This window comes from Olea europaea, unplaced genomic scaffold (genome assembly GCF_002742605.1).
Source record: "Olea europaea var. sylvestris unplaced genomic scaffold, O_europaea_v1 scaffold1165, whole genome shotgun sequence".
Lineage (NCBI taxonomy): Eukaryota > Viridiplantae > Streptophyta > Magnoliopsida > Lamiales > Oleaceae > Olea > Olea europaea.
Genome location: NW_019229053.1, coordinates 105,291 through 124,978, shown reverse-complemented (window position 1 = coordinate 124,978; position 19,688 = coordinate 105,291). Strand labels below are relative to the sequence as shown.

General features: G+C 33.5%; 1 long non-coding RNA gene across 5 annotated transcripts; it reads right to left on the bottom strand.

Moving 5' to 3' along the window:
• Positions 1 to 489: 489 nt before the first annotated feature.
• On the bottom strand, positions 490 to 17,753 carry LOC111373792. Of its 5 annotated transcripts, XR_002699027.1 has the most exons (4): positions 16,345 to 17,753; positions 8,276 to 8,494; positions 4,958 to 5,097; positions 490 to 1,040 (listed from the first exon to the last, which is right to left on the bottom strand). It is a non-coding gene; the product is annotated as an uncharacterized LOC111373792 (long non-coding RNA). The 5 variants fall into 5 exon arrangements; XR_002699028.1 differs by lacking the exon at positions 4,958 to 5,097; XR_002699026.1 differs by lacking the exon at positions 490 to 1,040 and having other exon boundaries at positions 4,296 to 5,097.
• Positions 17,754 to 19,688: the final 1,935 nt, after the last annotated feature.

Here is a 19,688-nt window from a genome sequence, read left to right as displayed (position 1 = left end):
CAGAAACATTGCCTTTACTATGTAAAAATAAGGCCACATCATGCCCAGCACAAACCAGGCTTCAGGTTATGCTGGCCCAGCTTCTTAGAAGGGACGTACGTCTAAATGAGCAAGTGCCATGCCGGTATCTAAAATGGTTATTGAGAATCAAAACCCCTAATTATATTTCACCGAGAGCAATCAATTAACAACGAAATAAAAACATACAAGATTTATAGAGGTTAGTCTCTATGAAACTAAATCATCTTCTATCATTTTAACAATTCATTATGATGAAAGAAGTTTATAAGATAAATCCGCACACATATCTTCTTTAATGAACGAAGAAATAGCAAAATCTAGTGCTCAATGGTATATGATTGTTTGCTCTGATTGCTAGCAATTGCATAACTAGTGGCCGTGCCTCAGCCACATGAAAAGAAACAATCCACAAAAATGTTAGAATGCACAAGGCATCAAAAAGAGTATAAATGACATGAAGCTAAACAATGATGCAGAATGTAAGCCATAAAATTGATGTAGAATTAACAATAATAAAATCACTTTGCAACGTACTAACAAAACGAGACAAATACAAGCTTTTGATAATCTAAATACATACAGAAATGGAATATAGGATAGAAAGATTGAAAATGAATGGAAGCATTGCTGATTTACCTAACCAAACTACAAATAACACAATACACAATAGGGCATCAATGGCAAGAAACCAATAAAAGGGCTTTCGTAGAAGCATCGATCCCTATCCGACCATTGGCATTTTAGCATGTCAAAGGAGAGAACTCACTAGTCTCAGCTGGCCATTCAGAACCTTAACTGAGAGTTGCTCCAACGAGGCAAGCATACCATTGAATAGCCGGGACCAACTGTTCTTGTAAACACACAAAGTTCAGATTAGACACACTCTTTATTTGAATCTACCTGTATAAATTCATCCTTCTAATTTTCTAGAAACCAAAGAACTGGGTTTCCAAGACTCTTTCACTAAAGCAAAATACACAGCCATCCTCCACAAAACTAAGTCTCTTTTTATCCACGGTCTGAAACAAGAGAAGATAGACTCATAGTGTAAGATGTATACAGGTATGTCGGAAAAGAATGGCATATATATGCTGAAAATTAAACGGCAAGATTCATTATTAAATCCTACATAACATTATGAATATTTTCATCATTCATCAGAACATAAAGGTCAAATTATGATCAAAACATTAATAATCAGAACCAAGAAAATTTGCAATGAAGCAGACAAAACAAATGACATGTCTATTAAGGATGGTGCAGACTTCAAATTCTGAACACAAAATCTCCACAACAATAAATCCTGGTTCAAACCAATATACAAGGCATTATATCACAAAAGAACACAATGTACTACATAAAACAAATGCTTGTTTTGATAATATATGTGTAAGAAAGATATGTACCATATGTCCTGTGCATAGTGATGCAGAACAAATTAAAGAATAGAAAGAAGAAGCAAGAAGGGAGGGAGAAATTAGAGAGAATGGGAGGAAGAAACCGGAGAAGAAGTAGAAATTTAGGGGAAAGGGGAAGGAAGAGAAAAGAGACGCCACAACCAATCTCAATAATTCATATTCATCCAAAACTAATGAAATTACATGGAAAATTAGGTTTAAATAGTAAAGACAAAACCTACCTAGAACGGGCTGGGCCAACACAAGCCCAATTACATAAATAGAATCTAAAACATAAATAAAGTCCAACTAGAAAATAAATAAAAATGATTTCCTCATCAACTCTCCCTGAGTGGGAGAAAAACTCGACCCTGTCAAATTGATAGATCACTGTAGGCTACACTCAATCTGATACTCCAAATGCTTTAAGTCAAGCCACAGGGGATGATCTTTCTGACGAACCAAGTACCGAAATTCCATGATTGATAATACTGAAAACTGTAGCTTATTCTCAAGAATATGATCTGGCCAGGGGGGCGGTCTTTCCTTCTAACCACTCCAAATAGCCAATACTCATGCACCTCATCTTCAAAATGTTCACATGATTGTACATAATGAGGAGCATAAGAAGCATGTCGATCTACCCAACAGTGAAGGAAGTACTGAATCTTACCATCATTGGTCAATACAACACATTCATCTAAAATAACATCAATTTTATCTGTGTAATGTGACAGATGGTATTGAAGTAGAAATATCAACATAGTCAAATTGTGGGTTCACAAAGCTAAGTAAAAATGGATCATCAAAGGAAGTAAAGCGATGTTCGTAACTAATGAAATCTTCAATATTTAGAGTAGAGTGGTGGCCAAAATGTGATGAGAGATCAGTGACATATATATTTGGACCAACGTGCTTTAAAATTTTAAAAAGACCAGTATTACGGGCTTGCAATATAACACAATCCCCAATATTAAATTCAAAATTTCGCTTATACAAATCAGCTTGAAGTTTATATAATACATTACTTGCTTCAAATTATTTATTGATCTCAATATGCAAGTCATGAAGATGACGTACAAATGCCTTGCTGACAGAGACATACTGGTATGTGGGGACATTGGAATAAGGTCTAAAGGTATCCTAGACTTATAACCATGAATAAATTCGATAGAACTCATACATATAAACCGATTCACAAAATTGTTATATGCAGCTAGAATTGTTGGGTCGATCAAATCCCAATCCTCAGGATTTTCCTTGAAAAGGACATGATTGCACAAATCATTCATATCTTTGGGTTGAATAAGAGTATGACACACAACATTTGACTGAGAGGTATCGGGAACAAGGGGTACAACCCTTAGATTCATAGGAGAAGTCCAGATACTACATAAGGAAGTGTCCTCAATATCATTCAAGTCATCAAATTCTTCAAGTTTAGGTTAATTAGATTTGATCTTCTAACAGATCATCAATTACATCATTTTGTTCCTCAATGATTAGCATTCGACTCGGACGTTTGGGAGAAATGTGACCAAAGTCGTTACAGCTGAAATACTGCAAGTGAGAAGAAATAGATAAGGGAGGTCCTAGAAGGGACTTAACAGGAGGATGTGGCATTGATTTGGAAGGAACATTAGACGGGAAAGGCTCTATGATAGACTTATGACGAGGTGGCACTGATGAGACAAGTGAACGATGGTGACTACGCTTTTCATATGGAGTTCTAATAAGTAACTCGCAGTCCCGAGCTAAAGAGTAAGCATGACAAGAGTAGTGACACCTCTAAAGAAAAGCTCACGCCTAAGTTCCTCTCTTAGACCTTCTATAAACCTATTCAAAGTCAGGGACTCATCTTCAACGACATGACATTTCATTTGAAACTCCTCAAATTGAGCAATACGCTCACTCACTAATTGATTTCCTTGTTTAAGGGCAGTCCATTGAGTAAAAATTTCAAAATCTAAGCAAGCATTAAAAGTAGGAATGTCTAATTTAATGTCTCTAAAGAAACGCTCCTTATGACGCGGAAGAGAATGAGTAACATGACGACCATCGCCTCGTTCTCACTCACAAACCTGATCCCTATTCCTACGATCGTGTTGAAAATATTTTTGATCATCTTGTCGACGACGATATTGTCTATAATAGGACACTTTAGAATTATTAACACCTGTCTGACGAGGGATTTGCTTAAAATTGTCCGGACTAGCAACTAGCACCCTTCTCACGAGTAGCAGCCATCTCGGTTTGGAAAGCCGCTAATTGAGTTTGTAAGTGTTGTTGGCAAGTAGCAAGTTGAGCTAATTGTTTAGTGAGTGCATCAAAGTGGGATGGGTCCATGGTCAATGTACTAGACATAAGGGCGACAAGACGACTACTACGCAACTGCATGCAATGTAATATCAGCTAAATGATGTTTAATGGTGAGATCAATGAACAATAAGTGCAAGAAATGGAAAATAACAATTTAAACATTTTTTTTTTTTATAAATTTTGGGATTAAGTAAATTTAAATGTAGCAAGCTAATACTGCTGATCTATGTAAAATAACAAAGCACGAATCAAATACTTTAAAAAAAACTAATCACATAAGATAAGAGGGGTAAAATGGGGCTTTGATGAAATCCAGGGATTCGGTCACGTGACTTAGGTATATTTTTAGAATCACAACAGCACAAAAATTAATTGATACAATTTTAAAATGAAACAGTATCATAAACTAATGATAATAGAGGTCAAGAACTCCCTGTTGTTTAGCTGCAGTGGCAGTGCCCACGGAGCTTGAACCTGACGGCGATGTACGTTGAGACCCAAGGAAACAAAACTATACCCAATTATGATTTCCTAGTAGGCATGGCCCAGCGGAATATAAAAAATCAAAAAATTGTAAGCTGAAATTTCGAGAGTGAACAGTACCCATGAACAGTATTTTTTTCACTCTTTTTTTTTTTTCAACTGAGAAAGGAACTGGAAAAATGAAATCTGCTGCTAAATTCGTTTCGCTCGTGTTGTCCCGACAAATTTTGGGGAGGAATTAGGAAGAAATTTTGGATTAAGAAAGCAAATTACCCAAGGTTCGGGTCCGATACCAAATTTGATAAGGACAAATTAAAGAATAGAAAGAAGAAGCAAGAAGGGAGGGAGAAACCGAAAAGAATGAGGGGAAGAAACCGGAGAAAAAGTAGAAATTTAGGAGAAAAGGGAAGGAAGAGAAAAGAGATGCCACAACCAATCTCAATAATTCATATTCATCCAAAACTAATGAAATTACATGGAAAATTATGTTTAAATAGTAAAACAAAACCCTACCTAGAACGGGCTTGGACCAACACAAGCCCAATTACATAAATAGAATCTAAAATATAAATAAAGTCCAACTAAAAAATGAATAAAAATGATGTCCTCATCACGTAGCCTGTTTACAGGAAAGATTAATCATGTTCAACAAGTCATGGAAACTGCACAAATTCAAACTTCAATATCTGTCAAAAAAAAAAATGAAACCATATACAGTTTTCTTTGTATATTTGTACCAAAATGATTATGCAGAAATAACATGGACAGTCCCACAAAAGAATTCCCAGCAGGTTCTACTCATGTACACCAAGTATTGAAATCCCCTAGAGTTTGGTAACCACTATGCTTTCATAGACATCATCCCCACCAGACTCACCTACAAACCAAGACTAGGTGAGTTAGAACTCAATAAGTAAAGGTACGAATGCATAATCAATGTACATGGTTGGAATGATTAAAATAAGCTACGAAGACATTTCAAGCAAATAAAAGAAATCTTTACACCAAAGTCATCATGCGCTAATCTTTTTTGTACATTTTATCCTCTTATATATGTGTCTTTTATCCTGCTAGACATTCCCACAACTATATCATTGTGGTCAAATCAAATCAGAAGGTGGAAGAATGATCCACTTGCCCCATGGAATAATAGATATCACCACATCAGTGCATCATTCATTGTTCGTGGTCTAACAATCCACACGCCCATGGAATTAAACATAATAAACCACTCAATGCCTTCAGTGACCTATTAGCAGATAAATAAGACACTTTCCAGAAGGTCCAAGCACATCGCTTGTATATTCACAATGCATCGAAATTTCTCATCTCTCACAAATATGATATAAATAATATATCATTCATATTCCCCAACCCATATGGCATAAAAGTCAGATATCACATATCAATAGTTAAAAACACATACATTTCCTTAATTGGATGAAAAGCATGCAAGAGGAGTCACCTCATTCACATTGTACCAAGTCTTGCCTTAGAGACTCTTTACTTACCTTGGCTATTAAATGAGACAATATAAGTTAAAACAGTTCTTGAAGCCTTAACTAGTAACATCCCTTGATCAACACAATCAGATAAAATCAAGATGTCAATAATTGTAGCATAAAAACTGTAGGCAAGTCCTTTTCTTGATATTATCCAACAACTTTCATTTTTCACAGATCATTATTTAGGTCTAATTAGATCTCCATTACTTAAGTTAATCTAACATTTAAAACTCAATTGGAACCTCAAAAACTGCCACATTAACATAATATATCACTAATTAAGGTTCCAGGCTCTAAATATGCCAAAAATTAAAATTAAGCTTTGGTATTCCCATGGACAGTAATTATTCTACTCTTCCCATAAGCAGCACTTTCTAAAAGAGAAAAATTGGAAATAGGTGAAAAGACCTCAGTTTCTATTCATTCGATCAACCATGAATTTATCCTCTAAGTAAATGGGGCCACTTACACATTTTAAAAATAAGGTTTAAATCCAGCAGGGATAATTGCAGTCCCGATCCTAAACCTTTTCAAAAAGTGCAGCGAGGTCCCAAAACTTTTTATATTTGGCACACCCATCCCAAATGTTTGGTAAAATACGCAACACGAGGACTTTCGGACAGTATCCGTCCAAAAGTCCATCAGTAAAGCATGTGAAGTGCATGGCCTAAAGAAAATTACATCAGTACTATTAAAAATAAATAACTATTGATATTAAAAAATGTAACAAAGATTGAAAAATTGAAAAATCCCACAACATCCCAACCCAATGCAGACCTATGCCACAACACCCACAATATGCCCGCCCATCACTACTATCACTACCACGTGCTCATCTTTCGCCACCTTCACGGCCCCAACACACCACCATCACAAACGTGTAATGAACCCAAATACACCACACTCCGTCGCCAACAAACCCAAGTTCATGACCATAATGTGAAACACGGAACAAACAAATTAAACCTTAGCTGCCTAGACTCCCTGGTTTTACAACGCAAACCTAGGGGACCAACAATTTGAGAACCCCCTGATTTGGCATTGCCTTATGGTAAGGGAAGATGAGAGGCTTTTTGGGTGTATAAAAGTAGGTTTAGTAGATGTGGTGTTAGCAATGGTGGTGTAATTGCATTAGGTGATGGCTAAGAAGCACTGACACGGACACGAGTATCGATACGTGTCAGACATGCCGACACACAATTTTTTAAAAAACTTTCGACATGATAAGTCGCTGACACGTTGATTACAAAAATATTTTTTTAGTTTATTTTAATTTTATAATCTAAAGTAATAATTTTTTATACTTATTAAATCATATATGTAATAATAAATAAAAATCAAACTTGACATTTAATTCATAATAATAATAAATAAAAATCAAACTTGACATTTAATTCATAATAATAATAAATAAAAATCAAACTTGACATTTAATTCATAATAATAATAAATAAAAATCAAACTTGACATTTAATTCATAATAATAATAAATAAAAATCAAACTTGACATTAAATTCATAAATGTTTCTTAATAACATAAATTCAAAAAGCAAAAATGAAATTAATTACATCATTCATCTTGAATCTCTTCAACATCTTCATCTCCATCCACAAATACTATCGCCTCTAATTCCAGTTTGTCTAGAGATAAATTAGCAACTTCAAGCACACCAACATCTTCAAATGTATCAACTGCATCTCCACCAATATCCCACATTTTAGTCTCTTCTTGTGAGTATTGCGCACTTGATGTGATTTGGCTTGGGCGCCAAACGACCAAGGATTTGATGTATGTTAAGATTTCTTTTGAGTCAATTTCTTATTTTTGGTAACTTTAATATTATTAGGACTCTAATTTCGTGTTTTACAATATTTTAGGAGTTTATTCCTTTTCAAATTAGGTTTTATATTCTTTAGCATAAATAGGAGTTTTATGATTCATTGGAATAAGTTTAATTATGAATTAATGAGAGATTTTCCTCTTCGAAGCTTTGCTTCAAATTTATCTTGTTCATTAAATTGAATGGGGCGAACTTATCAAGACTAATCATCTTGTGGCGTTCAAAATATCGGATTGAATCATTGAATTGTGTAATCAAAGGGTCTTTCGCGTCAACGTTACCGTTGGGTTTTTTGGTTCATCTTTTATTGGTTCAAATCCACAAGCCGGGTGTGATTTCTTCAATCGTATGATCAAGAGGTCTTTCAAGCAACGTTCTTGTTGGGTTGCTTGGTTCACTATTTTGGAGTCAGATCCATAAACCTTGGTCATATTGGCGTTCTTGGGATCCGATTCAATATCCTGTGGGTTCGATTGCAACCTTACTGATCGGGTTCGCATCAGCACTCCTTTTTGACAAGAGATGAAGATTGCTATGGACGAAAATCAAATCTTTCGCACGTTTTGGAGTTACCTTATTTCGTTCAAGAGAGTGTAAAAAGGAATAAGTACTCCAATTTCGCTCACAACACGAAGAAGAAAATGGTTGCCTTAATAATTTCAAGACATAACTTTGAAGCATAGGTGTACAAGTGTCATAAATAACCCACCAAGTCTTCTAGTCCAAGCAATAACGATCATGGATGGATTCAAAATCACTTAAGTTATCTTCCATAGTTGAGAATTTGGCATACTCCTTATTCACCATATTACGCTCTTCATTTGACAAGTACCTCATAAAGTATTTTATTCTTTCTCTTGAAATCTCTATATCTCTATGTGGAGCAAGTCGAGTGGGATCCTCATTAAGCCATTCCTCGCTATAGTACCTAAAAATAAAAAAAATAAAAAATTAAAGAAACGACAATTCATTCAATAACTAATGAAAAATATTAAAAGTTATGAAAATGAAAAAAAAACAATAAATGTATGATTTAGATTTAAAAATTACCTTGGATTTAGATAATGAGACAAGCAATGAAGTGGAGTATTATTTTTGTTCTAATGATCTACAAGTATCCAATGAACAACATTGTAGAATGATGATTCCTCATCTTGAACTTTTTTCTCATGCCTATAAATTATTTCTCACTTTCTCAATCATCGTATCCCACGTGTCGTAAACCAAGTGAAGGCAAGGTTCATCCAAATCTTTCATTTCATCGGAACAATCAACTGCTTTTAAAAATATTAGTCCACTCTCGGTCACCGCCATAAAATTAATGAGTGGCCTTCTTTGTGGATCACTCCATCCATCACTTATAAGGTAACTCATTTTTTCACCCATGTGCCCTTAATTGGATTTAATAAGTTTTCCACATTTTTTCTCTCTTTTTTAAGAAGAGTGGTTCTCAACTTGTTATAACCGGGAGGCAAATACACCGAAATTCGACTATTGGAAGCAAGAGTATAAGAACTAATGTAATAAGGATTTCTTGCAAAAGTAAAAGGCAAACCACTTGAATAAAACATTCTAGCAATTTCGGAATCCAATTGTTCACGTGTAGTCACATTAAAAGAATTTTTTATTGCATTATTCTTTCTTTTATTTTCCTCCAAAACATAACAATCCTTAGAACCCATATTATCCGACGGCAATGGCACTCTTTTTCCCACCTTAGTTTGCATTCTCAACTTGGCTTCATCTTTCATTTTTTGCATTTCACATATATCTTTCACGGTTACTTTCCACAAGCACCAATTCCATAGCTTGTAATTTAAACAAATGTGCTCTCACTCTTGTGTATGAACTTATTTTAGTTGCATTACAAAAATTGCATTGCCAAAGAACGTTACCACCCTTTTTATCAAATTTATCAAGTTTTGTAACATATTTCCAAAGAGATTTAGACAAATCATCATCCATAGCATTACTGTTGGATTTTATGCGCAATATTAAAGAGATGAAAAAGAAAATCAACACAAGAATTTACGTGGTTCGACGGTGTGCCTACGTCCATGAGAGCAAAGCGGAGCTTATTTTATTCGGTAGTAAAAAATAGGGTTACAACATATTATTTATATTAACCCTAGCCAGGACCCATATAAGACTTTAAGGCCCGTACAAGAAATATCCCTGTACCGTACCTCAAGGGCGTTGCCCTAGCACCCCCAACCCATTCAGTGTCCCCCCACCACCCGCGCAAGGCTGATGCCATCGCTCCTATCCTCTCACTCCACTCCGCTCCGACATCGGCCCATTTGATCTAAGAACTGTGTTCCACTCTATATGAGCCACATGCACAACAATTACCACTCATAACATCAAAAGAAAAAATAATTTCAAATACTTAAATAAGATAGGAGAGATGTTACCCGAAACTTGAAAAATATCTTCTTCTTGATCTTGCAAATGATTCTTCAAATGTGGATTGATTTGAAAAAGATGAAATAACAAAGAAAAATTGAAATGGATTTTCTGAATTTTTCTTGTAATTTTCGTAAGTAGCAGTGAGGAAGAAAATGTGTTTAAGTTCTTATATGACTTTTTGTTGAAGGGTAAAATGGTACAACTTGATTCAAATAAAATATTATATATTATCTTATCAAAAATTACAACTGTAGAAAGATACAAAATGTACAATATTTTACAAGTGGTGGGCCCTACAATTTAAAATTTGCATTGGTAAAAGGTAACTTTTCATTTCGAGCAATCTCTCCCTCTTCTCTTCTCTCTTTCTTTCCTTTTCTGTTTTCTTTCCTTCCCCAAACAAGTCAATTCCAACGGTTGCATTTTTTCAGGCCAGTAGTCTCTTCCTCTTCCCTCTTTTTTCTTTCCTTCTCTTTTTCTTCCTCCCCAGACCGTCAGACTTCTGTCGGTTGCATTTCTTCCTCCCATTTATTTTTCTTTTTTGCTTCTCTTCAAGTCAGCTGCCCAGCAATGGCTCCGACACGCGTTGGCAACGTGTCAAAAGCGTATCAGTATCCGATATGTGTCAGACATCGATATGTTGTCGCAAGCAGCGTGTCAGTACTTGACGCCGGGTAGGATAGTGATTATCCTATTAGCTGGTTGTAGCAGATGATTCGCAAGAAAAGAACGATAGAAAACACCCAAAAAAAACAGAGAAAATACTCTGAATTCAACTCAATATTATTAATAATGCAGAATGCTGAAAACTAACCCACAAGCCGGGTTAAATAGCTGCGAAATACGAAATTAGTGGAAAATTACCAAAAATGGCAAAATCCCGAAATTATACCAAAATAAATATTAAGTAAAAGAAGTAAGTTGCCAAAAATTTGGCTTATTTCGAGTTCTCTAACATATAAAAAAAAGGAAACTAAATATTACCATAAATAGTAAAAAATAACTTAAAATCAAATTTTGGAAAAGAAAACAGTGGATTTTGGGCTTGAAATTGACGTCCATCGAGCAAAGCTAGGTGGCCACGACGTGCGCGCCGAAGAGAGCTTTCCGAATTGGGGTCATAATAGCGATTCCGATAACCGTAGCCAAAGTTATGGCCAAATTACCAAAGACGCGTCAAAATCTCCCAATTAAGGAAATAATGGTGATTTACTTTCCATCTTTGCGCCGATCCGCCATCTCATGGTATCTCAACGCCATCATCGTGCAATCTGACAAATCAGCATCACTTGACTCGGATCCTCCTGCATCAGTACTTCTGAGGTCATATGCATTATAGAGGTTTTGTGACCAGGTCCCTAAATGATTCTAGCTTGGTATTTTTTCATGTTGAAAGCAAGAATATCGCCATCTTCTCTGAGCCATGGAAGTAAACAGGTTGAGTATTTATGCTCAACATACTTGATTTGCAAACAAATTATATATTGATTTCTTCCCACTTATTTGAACCAACTGGAAACGCTTTGAATTTAGACACTTGGTTCACCTGGGATTTGTCTTCTTTTACATGGACTGTTCTCAATCTGATTGTAAATGAATCAGTGCTGGAATCAACAGCCATTCCAACTGGCCCATCAATCCAGCCATCATGATTTTTGTTTGACACCATTTGGAATTCCCCGATGATAGGGTTGAAAACACACAATAGTTCTTGTATCTTAAAATGTGGAGAAGAAAGCCACCACACGAGGCCAATATAGGAACTTGAATGGGTAGGATTTCATAAACCTCTAACGTCTCAAGAGGGTAAGGAGGGTCTAGCTGAAGTTGGTAAAAAACGCTAGGAGAAGTATTCAAGAAGTGAATGAGGTTACACACTTTGTGAATCGATTTAACAAAGTGTTCATGTGCAAATCTTTTATTAAAGATATAGGCATTGAAATTCTTGTTTAGGCTCTTACATCTAACTGCATCTCTTGGACGAAAGCACAAGATCACCTCAAGAACTATGTCATTATTCAAGTTGCCCATGCTTTTGTTGTGTAATGATTTTTCTATGTTTTCATGAAGGACGGTATCTCATAAGCACTGACATGCTGCGGGCGACAACATATCGATGTCCGACATGTATTAGACATTAATACTCCTGTGACACGTTGCCGACGCGTGTCAGAGTCATTGGTGGGCAATAGACTTAAAGAGAAGCAACAAAGAAAACTAAATGGGAGGAAGAAATGTAGCTGACGGAAGTTTGGCGGTCTGTGGAAGGAAGAAAAAAGAGAGAATAGAGAAGAGGAAGAGACTGTTATCCTGCAACCACTAGAATTGACTTGTCTGGGAAAGAAAAGAAAAAAGAGAGAAGAGGAAAAGACTACTGGAAAAGAAAAGTCACCCTTTACCAATGCAAATTTTAAATTTTAGGGCCCATCACTTCTAAAATCTTGTACGTTTTGTATTTTTCCACAGTTGTAATTTTTGATAAGATAATATAGAATATTTTATTTGAATCAATTTGTACCATTTTACCCTTCAACAAAAAGTCATACTTATATAAGAACTCAAGCACATTTTCTTCCTCACTGCTACTTACGAAAATTGCAAGAAAAATTCAAAAAATTCATTTCAATTTTTCTTTGTTATTTCATCTTTTTCAAAAATTTCATCAATCCACATTTGAAGAATCATTTGCAAGATCAAAAAGAAGATATTTTTTCAAGTTTCGGGTGATACACTCCTATCTTATTTAAGTATTTGAAATTATTTTTCTTTTGATGTTATGAGTGGTAATGCTATGAATGATGATTTGTCTAAATCTCTTTGGAAATATGTTACAAAACTTGATAAATTTAATGAAAAGGGTGGTAACATTATTTGGCAATGCAATTTTTGTAATGCAACTAAGACAAAGTTCATACACAAGAGTGATGGCATATTTGTTAAAATTACAAGGCTGTGGAATTGGGAATTGTGGAAAAGTAACCATGAAAGATATAAGTGAAATGCAAAAAAATGGAAGATGAAGAGAAGTTGAGAATACAAACTAAGGCGGGGAAAAGAGTGTCATTCCCATCGGATGATATGAGTTCTAAGGATTGTTATATTTTGGAGGAAAAGAAAAGAAAGAATAATCCAATAGAAAATATTTTTAATGTGACTACACGTGACCAATTGGATTCCGAAATTGCTAGAATGTTTTATTCAAGTGGTTTGACTTTTACTCTTGCAAAAAATCCTTATTACATTAGTTCTTATACTCTTACTTCCAATAATCGAATTTCGGCATATCTGCCTCCCGGTTATAACAAGTTGAGAACCATTCTTCTTAAAAAAGAGAGAAAAAATGTGGAAAGCTTATTAAATCCAATTAAGGGCACATGGGCAGAAAAAGGAGATGCCATTGTAAGTGATGAATGGAGTGATCCACAAAGAAGGCCACTAATTAATTTTATGGTGACGACCGAGAATGGATAAATATTTTTAAAAGCAGTTGATTATTCTGGTAGAATGAAAGACATTGATAAACCTCGCCTTCACTTGGTTTAAGACATGTGGGATACAATGAATGAAAAGTGAGAAATAATTTATAGGCATGAGAAAAAAGTTCAAGGAGAGGAATCATCATTCTACAATGTTGTTCATCAGATACTTATAGATCGTTGGAACAAAAATTACACTTCACTTCATTGCTTGTCTCATTCTCTAAATCCAAGCTAACTTTTAAATCTAATTCATACATTTATTTTTTATTTACATTTTCATAATTTTTAATATTTTTCGTTAGTTATTGTATGAATTATTGCCCTTGTTTGAGCTTCATTCTTTTGAAAAAATATATTTTTCAACAGTGTTTTGACATCATTTTAACCACACACTCTTCAATAAAATAATATTACACGTAAATTCAAAATTTTTCCTTATTTTTTAACCACACATTTCCCATCAATACACTATTCAAAAATTCATTATATCCCAAAAAATGGGGCTCAAACAGGGGCATTATTTCTTCAATTTTTTTGTCTTGTTTAGGTACTATAGCGAGGATTGGCTAAATGAGGATCCCACTCGACTTGCTCCACATAGAGATGTAGAGATTTCAAGAGAAAGAATAAAATTCTGTAAGAGGTACTAGTCAAATGAAAAGCGTAATATGGTGAATAAGGAGTATGCCAAATTCTCGACTATGGAAGATGACTTTGGTGATTTTGAATCCATCCATGATCGTTACTGCTTGGACCCGAAGACTAGGTGGTTTATTTATGGTGCTTGCACACCTATGCTTCAAAGTTATGCCTTGAAATTATTAGGGCAACCATCTTCTTCATCGTGTTGTGAGCGAAATTAGAGTACTTATTCCTTTTTGCACTCTCTTAAACGAAATAAGCTAACTCCAAAACGTGCAGAAGATTTGGTTTTCGTCCATAGCAATCTTCATCTTTTGTCAAGGAGGAGTGCGCAATACTCACAAGAAGAGACTAAAATGTGGGACATTGGTGGAGATCCATTTGATACATTTGAAGATATTGGTGTGTTTGAAGTTGCTAATTTATCTCTAGACGAACCGGAATTGGAGGCGATAGTATCTGCGGATGGAGATGAAGATGTTGAAGAGATTCAAGATGAATGATGTAGTTAATTTAGTTTTACTTTTTGAACTTATATTATTAAGAAACATTTATGAATTTAATGTCAAATTTGATTTCTATATATCATTATATATATGATTCAATAAGTATAAAAAATTATTACTTTAAACTATAAAATTAAAATAAACTAAAAAATGTAATCAACGTGTTGGCGACGTATCGTGTCGGAACCCTTAAAAAAATCACGTGTCGGCGTGTCCAACACATTTCACACTCGTATCCGTGTCGGTGCTTCTTAGGATATGACAAATGGTTTGGTGGGGTCCAAGGTTCGCTTGCATTTGTGAGTGCTTTTCAAGAAGAAAATGTCATCTCTATTTATCATTATGAAAACAAAGAGTGGAAAATCAGGCATATTATTGAAAATATAAGTAACACAGGAAACAATGACTACAGGTATGGTATTCCAATGTTTTTTGACGGCAAAAGACTGTCTTTTCTTTTGAGAAAGAAAGGAGGAGACGGAGAGATCCACATGCACAATATATCGACCAGATCCTGGAGGAAAATAGGACTGGTTCAGGAACCAGCAGATTGTATTCAAAATTTTATTCCTTTCGCTCCAACAATGGCAAAGGTCTCTGGTGTCTATCTCCATGACCAAATGACTCAGAGGTGAGTCTTGCTTCAGAAATTAAAGAGAGCCTCAAAGGCCTGTATGAGCTGATGAAACCAATGTATCCTCATTTGATTTGCACTTATTTCTTTGAAATGGATTGCGTGCGACAGGCACATGCATCTTTTAATTGGTTGAATTTATTTGCATTCACAAACAGTAGCAAATTGTGGTTCAATGTGTTGGACTATAATCTTATTTGTTAATCATGTTTATCAGAGTGGAGCTCCCTACATCTGGGAACTCAGTGTTGAGGGTTTAGCAGCAGTAGACTAGCTGTTATATTTATCAATCATTCAAAGACAATTTCGTATGTTTTGTATATAATGAAGTGATATAATTGACTTATTGGAGTTAGAGTGCAGATTCAATGATTCATCCTATGACTTTTTACGAGAATTGGCTTATTAACAGGTATTACCCGTATGATACTACAAACAAAAATTGAAAAACTATCTCCTACAATCTGAATCATCCCAAAGTGTAAGGGGAAATACCAAATTTTAGGACCTTTTTGAAGTCCTGAGAGTCATGAAGAATGACACTTGTGAATCTAATTAGCTTGTAATAAATATGAACCAACCAATTCCTTTATATTACTTATGAAATTGTTCCAGCAATTCTCCACTACTACAAAATAAAACTTAACTGTAGCAAACAAAGGAATTCGTGAATAAATGAGCATGTCTCAACTTGAACATCTACTTATGAACTTCTCAAAGCTAACCAAAGAAGCATAGTAAACTTATCTTTGAATTACAGATGTTATATAACCTAGCCAGACGTGTTTCACACAAAGGCTCCTAATCTCTTGGCATTCATATAAGTCAATCTGTTAAAGGCCTTGCGTTTTTATCCTCGTATCATAACAATCTTAGAGTTAAAGCCACAAACTCAAAGAAAGTTGTCAAACTTCCATCACTCACTTAGGGAGGCTTTCAATGATATTCCTACAAGTAACATCAACAATAATTTTTACAAATCTATTAAGAGTATTAGGCTCGACGTTTATCTCTAGAATATTACATGTAACGAGCACTTCCCTCCTGATGGGATATGCTCACCATGCCTGCAAATCACAAGACGAAGTACCTTACTCATTGACCTCACCTTTGATACTTCAACGGCGAGGTGAGGTTGTTTTCAGGTGATCATTGAATGTGTGCTTTAGCCATACCTCCTTGGACATGTTATAAATCTAAACTCCTAATAAGATTTAAAATATGCCAAATCAATAGAAATAATCCATCATTATTTTGTTTTATAGTATATGCTTATGAATACAAAACATGGAACAATATTAAAAACTCAAATTTACAACTATAACTGTTATGACAAGTGTTTGCACATATAAGATGTTCCATGTCTCATGGAAGTATTTCTATTTAGTAAAGTTAATGCATCTAAAGCTACTAACATCATGATGAAGAGAACTTCATAACTTTCATGCTTAATAGGGTGCCCTGCTGTGGTTTATTGCTCTTCCTAGTTATGCCATACATGTATAAAATGCAGCAGAAAACTTAAATACATAATAAACTAACAAGCAATTCCAGAACATTGAGAGGTTATACTTGCATTATCCACACATTTATCTAATGCATTTCAAGAATAGTTAGAAACCATTTTTCCTAACAAAATCAAAAATCATAATCTGTAGCACATTCGCCCTTAGCAAGCGAAATCCGTTTCAAAGAATAATGTGGCATCTATCAGGTGGCATCTATCAGTTATGGCCTATGGCCACGGTTTATTTTCCATCTAAAAGATAAATGTGCTTCCTTTGTTTATATGTTGTCACTTGGTCCTGGCAAAGTACGCGGATTCCCACGACTTCATAGTTGGACAAATACATCAAAATTTGGTAATTGCCCCCAACCAAATGACTCTTTAAAATATTCCAAGAGTCGCATTGTTTTGCGAAACAACTTAGTAAATTATCACTCAGCTCAAGGTACGTTATGGAATACCATGACCAAACAATTGAAAAGGTGTTTACTTAATCCCAGAGGTCCGAATTGCCAACATTATATGGCAACATAAGAAATTCTGTAGAAAGTCATTCCATGTAACACTAATGTAATATGCACCATATTAAATAAATGCAATGTAATTTTCTTTATCATTGACACAAACCTGGCTAAAAATTGCATCAACAATGCTCATTAATCCAAAAATTGCCAATCAGAGGAAGAAAAAACTCATCTGTTGGATCGTGATTCTGGGACTTTGCTTCTCAACCTCTCGCCGCGGGTTTTACTGCTTCATCGCCCAATACTGTGCATAAAATCTTGTGCTGCAACAATGTCCACTATTGGAACCAAATTTTCTTTAGAAATCCTCAAGCAGTGATTTAAATAGAAATGCAATTTAATCTAATAGAGAGTAAAGAAAGATTATTCGAATTTGACGTTTGAGCATTTTCTTTCCCCCTCCTGTTTGGCGAGGTTAGGGTATAAAATGGGGGACTACCAGATCTGTAAATGATACGGTAGAGCAGCTCCAAGGGAGGGCGAGGGGGCGGGGGAGGGGGGAGGCGTGGGCGTGATTGTTTTTTTGACATTTTTTTAATAATGGTCCCAATGGGGATCCATTGTTGTGAGATAGGCTCCTCCACCAGATCATTTACAGGTCTGGTAGAGGAGCAAAATCCTAAAATGGAAGGAAATGGTGTCAGATAGCTATCAAAAAGAGAAATTTTTTTCAAAATGGTGGTTGACTACTATTTAAATTTTTTTTGAAAACTCTATAAAAATCATAAAAACAATGAAAATCTAATATTACCCTTAACAAATCACTTTCAAATCGACGTCTGGACAAAGAAGGGGAAGAAATAGCAAGAAGATCGAAGGTTTTTTCTTGGAAAGAGACCAATCGGCCACCATTAGAGGCGAAGAAGGTAAGTTTTGCTTTTTTTTCCTCATTAATCTTTGAACTTGGATGTTTAAGATTTATTTTGTTGGAAATAATGGTAGAAATCTTTGTAAATTATGTGAAATTACAAGAAATGACATTTTTTGAGGTGTTTTTAGGTAGAAGATGGCGATCTTCGGCACCTGGAACGGAGAAGAAAGGTTAAGGGGCGGCCCAGAAGGTCATCTGGGCCGTCTGTTTACGGACAGCAACTGGGCCAGACGGCACAGTTCGTTTTTCTCAATTTTTTTTTGTTGTATTTCATAAATAATTTAAAAGCAAAAAAATAAATAATGAACATTTAAATAATAAATAAATGATTATTTAAATGATAAATAAAAAATGTAAATAATGAATAAATATTAATAATCAAAATATGTAACCAAAATTTTATTGAAATAAATTTCTAACAATTAAAATAAATAATTAAATATTTATTTTACTTGTTCAATAAATAATTTAAATAATCAATGAATTTAAATAATTAAATCAAATAATTAAAATGAACAATTGAAACATATAAATGAAAAATAATTTTAATAAATAATTAATTTAAATAGAAAAATAAATAATGAACATTTAAATAATAAATAAATGATTATTTAAATGATAAACAAAAAATCGCAATAATGAATAAATGTTAATAATTAAAATATATAATTAAAATTTTATTGAAATAAATTTCTAACATTTAAAATAAATAATTAAATATTTACATTTACTTGTTCAATAAATAATTTAAATAATCAATCAATCTAAATAATTAAATCAAATAATTTAAATGAACAATTGAAACAATTAAATGAAAAGTAATTTTAATAATTAATTAATTTAAATAGAAAAAATAAATAATGAACATTTAAATAATAAATAAATTATTATTTAAATGATAAATAAAAAATATAAATAACGAATAAATGTTAATAATTAAAATATGTAATTGAAATTTAATTGAAATAAATTTCTAACATTTAAAATAAATAATTAAATATTTACATTTACTTGTTCAATAAATAATTTAAATAATCAATCAATATAAATAATTAAATCAAATAATTTAAATGAACAATTGAAACAAATAAATGAAAAGTAATTGAAACATTTAATTAATTTAAATGCACAAAAATAAATAATGAACATTTAAATAATAATTAAATATTTATTTAAATGATAAATAAAAAATGTAAATAATGAATAAATGTTAATAATTAAAATATGTAATTAAAATTTAATTGAAATAGATTTCTAACATTTAAATTAAATAATTAAATATTTACGTTTACTTGTTCAATAAATAATTTAAATAATACATAAATATAAATAATTAAATCAAATAATTTAAATGAACAATTGAAACGAATAAATGAAAAATAATTGGAATAAATAATTAATTTAAATGTAAAAAAATAAATAATGAACATTTAAATGATTATTTAAATGATAAATAAAAATATAAATAATGAATAAATGTTAATAATCAAAATATGTAATTAAAATTTAATTAAAATAAATTGCTAACATTTAAAGTAAATAATTAAATA